This window comes from Pinus tabuliformis, chromosome 1_1, assembly GCF_031772625.1.
Source record: "Pinus tabuliformis cultivar Carrire ecotype Pingquan chromosome 1_1, CPIR1, whole genome shotgun sequence".
In the NCBI taxonomy this organism is placed as follows: domain Eukaryota; kingdom Viridiplantae; phylum Streptophyta; class Pinopsida; order Pinales; family Pinaceae; genus Pinus; species Pinus tabuliformis.
In genome coordinates, this window is record NC_142297.1 from 725,483,676 (window position 1) to 725,496,603 (window position 12,928).

General features: G+C 34.7%; 2 pseudogenes; both read right to left on the reverse strand.

Moving 5' to 3' along the window:
- Positions 1-1,165: 1,165 nt before the first annotated feature.
- LOC149215959 (FT-interacting protein 7-like) lies at positions 1,166-3,982 on the reverse strand (annotated as a pseudogene).
- Positions 3,983-6,272: 2,290 nt separating this feature from the next.
- On the reverse strand, positions 6,273-7,572 carry LOC149215960 (FT-interacting protein 7-like; annotated as a pseudogene).
- Positions 7,573-12,928: the final 5,356 nt, after the last annotated feature.

A 12,928-nucleotide genomic window follows, 5' to 3' on the forward strand; every position in this document is an offset into this window, starting at 1 on the left:
TTCTATTTTACATGGCAATTTTCTGTAAATTGAAGGAAAGTTTATGGTGAAATTAGGTTGAGTTAAATTTCTGCAAATTTGGCAAAATATCTTGTTTGGGATATATATATATATATATATATATATATATATATATATATATATATATAGTTTAAATTTGTCATTTTAAATGTATAACAAATTTTTCATGGATTTTAGGAAAAATTAAGAAAAACAGAGCCAAAATGCATAATAGTGGGACTACTTAAAATGTTTTAACCATAATATTTTTTTTCTTCAATTGATTTGTATGATATATGCATTTTTTTCTTTTAATTAAAAATATATAATAAAAATGTATCTAGCATAGATATTGAAATATTTAATTTATGATCCACATACGTTAAAATACTTTTTTTATTAGTAACAATTTTTGAAATATACATCAATAATTTTGAAGTATTTTATTTATGACCTACATTGTATTTTTTTACTACTAATATTAATTCATAAATTTTAGATATTAATTTTATATTAAAAATGAAATGAATTACACGGTTACTCTACTTAGAAAGTAATTGGATTTTTTTATTTTTTTATTTTTTTATTTTTTATGTTCAATTACTTATTCTTTTTAGACATTAATGAGATTATTAATGTTTTATATTAATATTAATGGTATCTTTTGAAACCATTCGACCTAACCCTCACTTCAATCTCTCATTCCTAGTGTTTGTGATTGGAGGGTTTCACTCTGCAATTCCATTTGTCAACAATAATCTCATCACGGCTCCAACGACCTTCTCCTCTTGGGATTCTAGGTTATTTGTGACTGCCTTGATGCCACATCCACTCAATGGCTGATTCTCTGCTCCATTATTTGTTCTGAGGTACAATTTCTGCGTTAATAGGGTTTTCCTTTCCATTGTTAGAGGCGAAAACTTCCCAGGATTTTCCTATCTGCTTCACAGGCTTGGAGGGAGCTGGGGTTTATTTCCTTTATTAGGTAATTTGTCAAATAAACCCTCAATAACAGTCACATGTTTCCTGCAGAATTCTCTTGATTAATAGTTCAAATATATAAATTGTCACTTTCAACCACTTATTTGTTGATTATAGGCACACACTTGCTATCGAGTGTACTGGAAATATGTTGTATCAATAACAGGGCACTATGTCCCTAATACTAGCCACAATCTATGGTTAAATGAATAACGTACAACATACATGACATCATGAAACTTATAGCAATGAAAATGCCAGTAGAACGAGGATATCTCTAAGTAAGAAGAGATTTAATTATATCCCCTGCTTAGAAAAAGAACCTAATATAGTTTGTATCCTTGCATCCAAAATCCTTAATTGACAATATCTCGCTCTAACAATTTCAGAAGCCTTAGAGCTCTGTAATGGATCAAATTCCTGATCAAGTTAGTCCTAATCAACAACAACTGCACGGGAAATTCGTGTATCCATGTGCAGTGGCATCCTAGGTCAAAACCTATAGTACCATGCACCAATGAGAAAAATGTAGAATAAAATTGTTGGTACAATGAGTACTAGGTACCAAACCAGGACAAGGAAGTGGAAATGCACTAAAATTGTTGTAATGGGATTCCTCCACTGACATATATCATTAACCAATTTAGAAACAGATGCAAATCCAGAGAGAACATTCATAACTTTGACCAATTAGCCTTACTTCTCCTATTGATCCACATATTAGACTCTGTATCCAACATATATTGCACTACTTCTTACCTAAAAGGTGGCTCAGCATGAGCTAATCGCAATCGAACAATATTCATTGATGTGTTTCTTAACATGTCCTGTTGATTTAGGCTCAAGGGATGTAAATAATATATCTTAGGAAGTAATGGATGAGAGTAAATTTGAACAACATCAAGCAAAGAAGAGCAGGAAAAACGCACTGCGAGTTCAATTTCTCCCATTTTTTTCACACGAGAAAGCTGGAGAACCAACAATGGATAAGAATTTCTATAAACTCCATTGCCTTCCAGTGTTGAAATGCGAACCCACACTTTTCTAATGTGAAAATCTTTGATCACTAAAGACTTCTTATCTAAGTTCATGTAGATGTGCCAATTATCAAAGACCCCTAAGGTCAGAACAATGCATGGGTCATAAACTTCCCATGTGTATTGCTCATTCCAGCTTGGGTCAAATCTATCAATAATTTCTCTCATTCTAACCCATTTTTGCACATACTTTGCTACACAGTAAGCATCTCTTGTACCTCTTCCTCCTTTTGTTTTCATAGGTAACATGTTTTTGGCTCCCAATATTCCCAATTCAAACACACCTATAGATGGTTTCCATAACTCTTTAGCAGTTGGCCTTAAATCATTGCTTAAATGAGAAACCTCATCCATTACATGATATCCCCCATCAAAACACAAGCGTAGATGAATTCTTCCATGATACTTAACATCTAGTTTTCCATTTACTTTTTCTCAATTGAACCACCTTGAGCTTACCATACTGTAATCTAGTCTCCTTTCAATTGTATTTAGTGCAATTCTGGTTTGGCCTAAGTCCTCCACATCCTTGTTACCACCGCTACTAGGTTGATCCTCAACCAATAACACAAGTTGTTCCTCAAATGGTTCAACTGCAACAAAGATCAAATCTTCATTCCAAAATGGGCTTGACAAGGTTCTAGAATTAGAAGTTCTAGTCCTCAAAACTTGTATACCCAACTGCACCCTCACTTTCAGCTCAAGAAAATTTATCTTTTTAGGAATCTGCAAGTCTTGGGCTTCAATTACATTGACCCTCAGATACCATAATTTTGGGGACAAATATACTTTTGATCTTGTATTCATCATACCTCCTGTATCATACTACCAAGCCTCTGGGAATGTTTCATCTGCCTGTGTTCCCATCCAAACTGCAAGCATAATATCACCTTTGACTCTACCATCACCTTCCAACCTAAACCATGAAGGTGCCAAAGGGCTGTCTGGAGGAAATCTTGTTGGAACCTCCGAGAGATCAAAGAAGACTCCCCCAAGGAAGTTATCCGTTTAATTTTTTCCATCCCATACATAAATCTCCATAGCGAGAGCTGATTGAAGTGTGTCTTTGCTAAAGGAAAAGATCCGGTCCCATTCAGGATATGCAGTGTTATGAAATTTTCATGTTTGAACAATTTTTCCTCCCACTCTAATTTTCGCAAATGGATGACCTACATACCCTGTAACAAACCAAATATTTTTGAGCAAAAATTAAAATTACCAAACTATGAACTATTCAATGAGTGTTTTCGAGAATGGAGACTCACACATTGTGCCTAGATTCTAAGAAACAGATGCACAGGGACAATAATTTAGTCAGCTTTCTTAGCCCTACGGAGTCCTTACCATGCCACTATTCTTACCAACATAACGAACAATGTTGCATCTCTAAAGAATATCAAGACAAACAAATACCTATAATATAACTATTTGGGAACAAGAGCTTGAATCATTCCGCATAAATTGTATTAACTGAGAATATTATTTTCTCGAAAAATAAACAATGAAAAACCCCTTAACCTAGAAACTTCCATCTGCCATGACATCTTTGGAAAATTTACCCATGTTCATATATTTGAAATATTGTCTTACAGTAACTAGTCTGGTGTCCTATGGAGATCAAAATTCATCGCTAATCTAGACACTAACTATAGTCTATTATAATGAGCTCGAAAACTCCTTGCAACTTGAATTTAATTTTTTAAATATTGCTAAATATCATCAATAGAGGAACCGTTCCAGTATATAATATTTCTCTATGCATAGATGAATATTTTTATTATAGTATAGTGTGAAAATAAATCTCAAAATAGAGCATTACCTGTAGAATTTATGGATGGAGGTTCTCTTGCCTTGATAATTCTTACAAAAAGATATGCCAATTTCTCAATCAAATCATAAGTAAGTTGCTCATTGTGGCTTGGATAAGAACTTTCCAAATCCTTCATGAGATATTTTGTAGTCATGAATGAGGGTCAAGCCATGGTTGGTCTCTCAAAATGACACATTACTACTGCTGCTACGTGATCCACTTTTGCTACTTCTAGGGGCTTCATTGCTATTTCAGCAGTGTTATCTTCTGTAGGTGGAGGCGATTCAACCTGTGGTGTTTTTTCTAGTAGAGCTTCCCAGGCAACTTAACTCTTCCAAAAAAATGATGACGTCTACCCCTAGTGGTTTTCTTATCATTACAAACCTCAATTTCCAGTTCCTCACAAATCATTGTTGATGGATCACTTATAGTAAACTCCAATTTCTCATTCCAAGTAGGATTCAGATCCTTATAATTGATCTTTATATGCTTTTGCTATCCATCAAAATCAACCTTCACAAATGGACTAGTTGATCCTCTCCATCCTTTGGCACGAGGTTCTTTGCATCTGCCACCTCCACAATTCCTTTTCTTGTCATCATTCTTACAGGGCACACTTACCTTTGTGATCAAAACAAAGGGTTAGACATTAGCAAAGCAAGAGTTGCTACAATTATTGTTCTATACCAATCCCAATTCTTCTTTAGTCTTATGTACCTTTGCAAATTTTTCCTAGAAAATTATACAATGAACTCTTAAATAACAATGGAAATAATGCCCATAAACAAAGCCCTACCAGAACTAAAATACACAAGTATTCTCTGAGAAATCTCAAAAACACCCAAATTATCTTACTAGGTTTAATCAATCCTAACAAACCATATAACCTAAAAGACTATGTATTAATAGTTCAAGTATATAAATTGTCACTTTCAACTGCTTATTTGTTGATTGTAGGCACACACCTGCTATTGAGTCTACCAGAAACATGTTGTATAAGTAACAAGGCACTATGTTCCTAATACTAGTCACAATCTATGGTTAAATGCAGCAGGAAACCACTACGAATAATCAGGCATTTATAACATGGTCTCGGATCCAAAATTATTTTCAAGTGAACCATTAATATAGTGAATGAATAAATGTCACTGAGACCCTTCTCAATTCTCTTGAAGGGCATTTAATTTGTGCAATAATTGTTTCTTTCAAGTAAAATTTTCACATATTTATAGCTAAATTATGCAGGATTTGACTCATCAGAATGAGACTCACAGGACCCGAATCAAGTTATATTTAACACACCCCTGTGACATTCGGAAACATATCCTGCAGAGGATTGTTGAGCACACTTTGAGGATGACACCATGAATCCTGGAAATGATCTTTTGAGGCCTTTAAATGGATAAACCAAAATCTTCCTCACTTCACCTACTCCCACCCACCATGAATTTCTCTTCTTTTGATGATGGTTGCAACTTGATTCTTCTTCTCTGTGGGTCTCTTTCACTTGCTCCTTGTTTTTCAGCATGCGAGAGGATCCTGAGTATTTGAATCTAGTCGGTTGCAACCAGTGAAATAAAGGAAACACACCCAAGGACACTGACACCATTGGTGATGAATATTATCCAAAAGAGGGGGAAGAACTAGAAGATGAGATTTAACAACAATTTGTTGCTAATTTTTAAGTCTGTGTCGAGAAATTGTCCATTTTCCATTTTCTACCTTGCTCTTCCTATTCTTATTATACAAGCCAGTCGTGAGTGTAGTGTTTGGAATGAGAATTCCATTTTGTGCACTGTATTATTTCTTGTGACTGATTTTAAATACATTTAACACAGTCTAACCATAAACACTACATGTCAAAAATATAAGCCAAGAAAATGCAAGCAGACTCTATATTCACATGTACAACGAGTCAAAGCAACCACATGTCTTTGTAGACTGTTTGCAAAGAAATTAAATGCAACTTAATGTTGAATTCGAATTTTGTTATTGAAATCGTTCCATCATAATTATTAATCTATGATCTTCCTTACGCGTTTCCTTTGCAGCATGATGTGGTGCAAATGAATAATAAGTTTTAATACAAATTTCAAGTATTAAGAAGAGATATCCTCCAAGAGCCCAGTGATTGCCTACACAACCTCATTATTTATAAGGATCTTGCGGTCCAGCGGAATCCCTCCTGTATGTATCCATGATAGCAACAAGTTGGTGAACATGTAGCAAGCAGGTGATTCCTGACTTGAACAACAACTGGAACAACTGCAAGACTTTGACATGCAAATTTTGGTTTCCCTGCCCCTTCTAGACTGATAAACGAGACCATGCATAACTTCATTTGAACCTGTATCTAAGAAGACTCTTTCAAGCTGTGCATACATAACATCTCCTAGTGGTTATTAAACATTAAGAAAGAAATGCAAACTCATTCGACACATTATCTAGCTATTAAATATTACATAAGAGAACAAAACACATGAAATAGAGCTTCGTTCATTTTTCCATTTTAGCATGGAATGAACAATGAGTTTAATTTCTCCCTTTTTTTTCACACGAGAACACTGGATAACCAACAATGGATAGGGGTTTCTATAAAATTTTCTTTCCAGTGTTGAAATGTGAATCCACACTTTTCCAATGCAAACATCTTTGAGTGTTGGAGACTTCTTATTTGAGTTGTTCATGTAGATGTGCCAACTATCAAAGACCCCTAAGGTTAGAATAGTGCATAGGTCGTAAACTTCCCATGTGTATTGTTCATTCTAGCTTGGGCCAAATCTATCAATAATTGTTCTCGTTCTAACCCATTTCTGCCCATACTTTGCTACACAATAGGCATTTTTTGTACCTCTTCCTCCTTTGGTTTTCATAGGTAACATGTTTTTGGCTGCCAAAATTCCCAATTCAAGCACACTTATAGATGGTTTCCATAACTATTTAGCAATTGGTCGTAAATCATTGCTTAAATGGGCAGCCTCATCCATTACATGATATCCCCCATCAAAACACAAGCGTAGATGAATTCATCCATGATACTTAACATTTGGTTCTCCATTTACTTTTTCTCAGTTGAACCAGCTTGAGATTGCTATACTGTAATCTAGTCTCCTTTCAATTGTATTTAGTGCAATTCTGCTTTAGTCTAAGTCCTCCACATCCTTGTTACAATCGCTACTAGGTCGATCCTCAACTAATAACACAAGTTGTTCCTCAAATGGTTCGGCTGCTACAAAGATCAAATCTTCATTCCAAAATGGACTTGAGAAGGTTCTAGAATTAGAAGTTATAGTCCTCAAAAACCTATACACCCAGCTGCACCCTCACTTTGAACCCAAGGAAAATTATCTTTTCAGGAATATCCAAGTCTTGGAATTCAATTACATTGACCCTCAAATACCATAATTTTAGGGACAAATATACTTTTGATCTTGTATTCATCATACCTCCGATATTAGATTGCCAAGCCTCTGGGAATGTTTCATTTGCCTGTATTCCCATCCAAATTGCAAGCATAATATCACCTTTGACTCTACCATCACCTTCCAACCTAAACCATGAAGGTGCCAAAGGGCTGTCTGGAGGAACTCTTGTTGGAACCTTCGAGAGATCAAAGAAAACTCCCCCAAGGAATTCATCCCTTGAATTGCTTCCATCCCATACAGAAATGTCCATAGCAAGAGCTAATTGAAGTGTGTCTTTGCCAAAGGCAAATATCTAGGCCCATTCAGGATATCCAATGTTATGAATTCACATGTACAACCAGTCAAAGTAACCACATGTATGTGTAGACGGTTTACAAAGAAATTAAATACAGTTTAATGTCGAATCCGAATTTTATTATTGAAATCGTTCCATCATAATTATTCATCTATGATCTATCTTATGACGTTTCCTTTGCAACATGATGTGGTGCAATTGCTAATTATACATCTGCTTCATATTAAATTGTCAAATATATTTTTGGACACAATCATTCATTTTATGATTTTAATTATATTTTAAAATTATTTTGTATTTTAATGTTGATATTAATATAAATTTGTTAATCCAATAAATTTAAAATATTATTTAAAAAATATTTAATTATAAAATTATTGTAATTTTTCACACTTTACCTTTTTAATTATTAATTTTAAAATAATATTAATATATATATATATATATATAATTGATTGATTATAGAAAATAGTTTAACCAATTAATTAAATTATAGAATATAAATATACAATAAAAGATCTAATTAAATTGTATGACATAAATAGAAATAAACAACTCCGAATGAGAGAGTTTTCATTAAGCTCTATATTTGATAACCTTATTGGCGTTCATCTATATCTTGCACACAACACTTTTACATCATTTCTATATTTTTAAATGTTCAGATATTAAATGAATATATCATTACCTAGGTGGGCATACATTTTTTTGCTAAAATTTATGGTGATAATTTTATAAGCCTTGTGTAATAAGCCTTTGAAAAGTTTTTTGTGCTTATCATTGAAATGCTCCAGAACCTTTACTTTATTAAGAGCTCAAAACAGTTTTCTTCCTTGAGCGTTCATTTATCATGGCCACCTCCATTTAGAGACACTAAAAATTTTCATATTCAATTCTTTCACCGAATCCTGGAATTCGAAATTTACCGCAATTTCGCAATTTTCCATTTATCAATGGACATGGACTTACCAAGCCAAGGAAAAACTCAAGCGATACCAAAAGGTGAATATGCGGTGAGCATAGAGGAAATCCAACATATCCAACATATGCTTTCAATACGTGATACTTTATTATTAGTCCCTCCCGCTGGGACTATAGTATAGTAATTGATATGATGCTCATTAACATTAATTGACTTGTGTAAGATTTTCAATAACTAAAGTTTCAAGGTTCGTGATATATTTTTCGTAGCGGAATTTTTTTCGCTATCTTATTTGGTCTCTTCGTGAGGCAGGGAGGCCAAAACCATATGTTATTTTTATGTTTCTTTGATATGTTTTTTGACATTTTTAAATTGTGAAACTAATGCTCATATTAACTCATTTTGATTAAATGTTTTGGTTATTTAGATATGTTAGTGATATATATGTTTTGGTTATTTAGATATGTTAGTGATATATATGTTAGGGACACGCACATTGCATACAACTAGACCAAATACCACATGGCTACTGCATGTACTGCTCTCGTGTCTGTGATACCAGTTTTTCCCTTGTGTCTGGTACTTTTCCTTCATTGGCACCTCCTACTTCTTTTGTTGGTTTTACTTTTTTTTTCGCTGGCTATGATGTGGGATGTTTGCAGAGATCGGCAGCGAAAGATGGGTGAGAAATTGAGAACTAAAAATGGGCGAGAAATTGAAAGGTACCTCATACTTCTTTTGTTGGGCTTTACTTCTTTTGCTGGCTTGCTGGATTTTGCTTTTGCTGGCTAGTGGAATATTTGTAGAGACTGACTATGATGGCAGTGGAAGATGGGTGAGAAATTGAAAGTGGAAAATGGTCCAGAAATTGAAAGGTACCTCATACTTCTTTTGTTGGCTTTACTTCTTTTGCCCATTGGGCGAGAAATTGAAAGTGGAAAATGGTCGAGAAATTGAAAGGTACCTCATACTTCTTTTGTTCGGTTTACTTCTTTTGCTAGCTTTTGTTGTTGCTGGGGAAGAACACAACTACTTTATTTTGTTGGCTTTACTTCTTTTGTTGGCTTTTGTTGTTGCTGGGGAAGAACACAACTAATATCCTTTGGATATTTCAAGTCTCTTGTGCGGTGCCACAGTTTATAACCAATAACATCTTGTGATGGGAAATCTATGCTCTCTTTTTATGAATCAGGTACTTTGAACCTATTACAAAGTTGTGATGCAACTAAGATTTTTTGCTTCAAGTTAATATTCCTTCCTTTTTCTGAATTTGAAAGAAATAACAACTCTGGAAGAGAAACAATGGAAACATTGGTTAATATTGACGAGTATTACGCATATGAATGTGCGGAACTGAAGAGCATACAAGGGTTGGAGCTTTGGGCAAAGCTTCAAATGCTGAGTATCTATGGAGCTATTTTACATAGCTAGATCTGCGAAGCTGAAGAGAATACGAGGGATATGGCAATTGAGAAAGCTTACAGTCCTAAAGGTTCATTGCTGTTTGGAAGTAGAAAATTGATTATTTACCTAAAAATCAATGAAATATACTTGATTTACAGCTAGAATTAACTAGAATTAATACCTGTGAGTAATGGAACCACAATTGCTGTGTTTTGGGTAGCCATACTGCAAAACAACATCCTCCAATCTGTAATGAAGCGATATCTGCAAAGATACTGACAACAAGGGAGCGATAGCTGATTCAATTTGTTCTTATCCGGGATTCCATCCATAAGCAAAGGAGAAAGCAAGCAAGGACTCTTATGAGCCGAAATAATGCAAGTTCTTCTTATGCAAATGATTGATAGTACGCATTCCATCCATAAGTAGAACCGGAACTGGAGCTCTTGTATGATATGGAATATAATGAATGCCATAAAGAAGCAGAACCAGATAGAGATCTATCTTATAATCATCAACTTCATAGTTATAGTCATCCAGCTATCTTAGCCGATGGTAGAGGTATATTTGCATGGGGAACGCAACAACTGATGGCAGAAAGCAGCAGTTGATGGCAAAGGTATAGTTGTCTGGGGAAAGTGGACAAGTAGGTTGCATGCAATTTGAAGAAAGTGGACAAGTGGGCTGCATGCAATTTGAACGTCTTTACCGTCTTTACCAACTAGCATCTTTACCAACAAGTTTTACCAAAGAGTTTTATATTTATTGACTACTACTTATGTCGGGTCACCTGGAACTTTATATGCGCCCGCCTTATGATCTATGGCCCGTTAAGCCCCACTAACCATACACCCACTAAGGGTCTGCACCTTTTGACATTACCTAAACTAGCAATTGTCCCAAAAGGTACAAAGAGAGGCCGATATGATTAGTAGAAGGAGGAAACCTATATAGATAGGCAAGCATATATAAAGCTCAGTAGTGACGAAGGCGCTAACCATGATGAGCAGCGTGTACCAGCGGAAATAAACCCAATCAACTCGAAAAATGTGAATTTGCAGTCCTGCATCTCAAAATTGCAAGGCAGACGTTTACTTAAAGAAATACAACTGCTGATATTTACATGAACAGAGTAACAACCGCCCTTCACAAATAACTTAATAAGTTAATGGAACATTACTTAATATATACATTAAATTTGTTGACTATATAGTGTATACACAATGAATACTTAAGAAAGAACACTACAAGACTGATTCCCATTCATTGTTTACTCAACAGTATCACAGTATTTCATTTGTTCTCCGTAATTTATGTTATGACCATCAGAAAGAACAGGGAAATGCACAAACTGACTATTGATACACTCCTAGATTGACAACAGTATTAGCAGAACAATAATCAACCAACATATACAAAAAATCCAGGAAAGGGAGTGTGGCAAGTACTCTACAAAGTTTTTCTCTATGTTTCAAATCTGGGTCATAACCAACTCATCGCCAAACAATATTTCTTCAGGATTAAAAATGTTAGTTACGAGTAAGGATGAAAATGAACTGCATCTCCAATGCAGTAAGCCCAAATCATTGTATGAAGAGGCAAAAAGAAACACTTAGATTTAGCTTCAATGACAAAAAATCCAATTCCTTCTACTGTTCTCAACGTAGGCAAGAATCTTACAAGGAATAAGTCTAGACACATTATCAGAAGTGCAATCATCATTCTATTGGATTACCCAATGTTATATCAACAAAAATTTCAAAACCTTCAGCATAAATGCCAAAAAAAGAAGCTTTGCTTTGAGTTTCCCTTGTCCATTACATTCTCTTCATCACTCCAAAAACATTAAATGATGAATGCAAGCAAGAATCGAACCAAAGTTTAACTACAAAGAAAGTTTAAAACTGGCATGAACCAAAACCCATGAATCCTCGAAAAAGACAACAGAAACTGGCTTAAAACAAACATTTATTCGAAGTACCATCAGAATGATAACTAAAAGATTCACACCTTAGCCAATAATTAAAATATCAGTACTTGTCATGTAAACAGGAAAAGCTTGACAATGCAAAAAGTTCAAATTAATTTCAGCATGACCACCCAAATGTAATATCGAATTGAATGTATATCAGAAGATGTACTATTTAGCTCAACAATTAGCATGCATGTCATTTATTCTCAATCCTAACTCAAAATTGATTCAACCAAAGGAGTTGAAAAGTTGCACTTCCAAAACAGTAATGAGTTGTGATCTATTAATGTTGTCATTATTACATCAAAGTCATCTTCTGTCATTATTTTGACAGCAGAATGTGCAACCCAGCATGCGAAGCAGAAAATACCAGAGGTAGATACCAAAATAGACTTCATAGCCTTTCGATCATGAGTAATGGCCCATGATCTAAAATTATTAAGAACTTTCTTCCAAAAATGCAAATTAAGGTCTTTCCAGGTGAACTGTTAAGTTCCCAACTCTTTGCCAAACTGAAGATCACTGTAAGAAGTTTTTATGATGTTTCATTCCACATTTTGTCATGTCCCAATATATGAAATCGAAACCTTCCAGCACTCAGTTTTGCTGGAACACCACCAGATTCTTTTCATTCAGCAACCCTATAATGTACAGAAAAAAATAGTGCTTAAAAATGCAGTTCATACTGTCTCATTTATCCTGATATCAAGAATACCGTTAATGATATCCCCTTCAGGAAAAGTTCTCTTAGATATTCCATGATCTCAAGTTCTCTCCAATTCAGATGAAAATCCACTTGGAACTCCATTTTCTGTTAAGGGAGATCCAATAAGATGCCTTGACGAAACACTTGTTTGCCCCTCCAATTTAGCATCATTTTCAACATTGCCTGTTTTAACATTTATGCAGGTGTCTTGTGGTTGAGTTCTTGACGTAGATTTGATAACTCCAGGAGGTAAGACCCACTTTGACCAGTCACCACGCCTCCTTATCTTGTCAGCCTGTCACAAAAGACTGCTGAACAGAAACCAGATAATCTCCTTTATGTAAACCAGAAAAGATATGAACTTATTGGGATATCA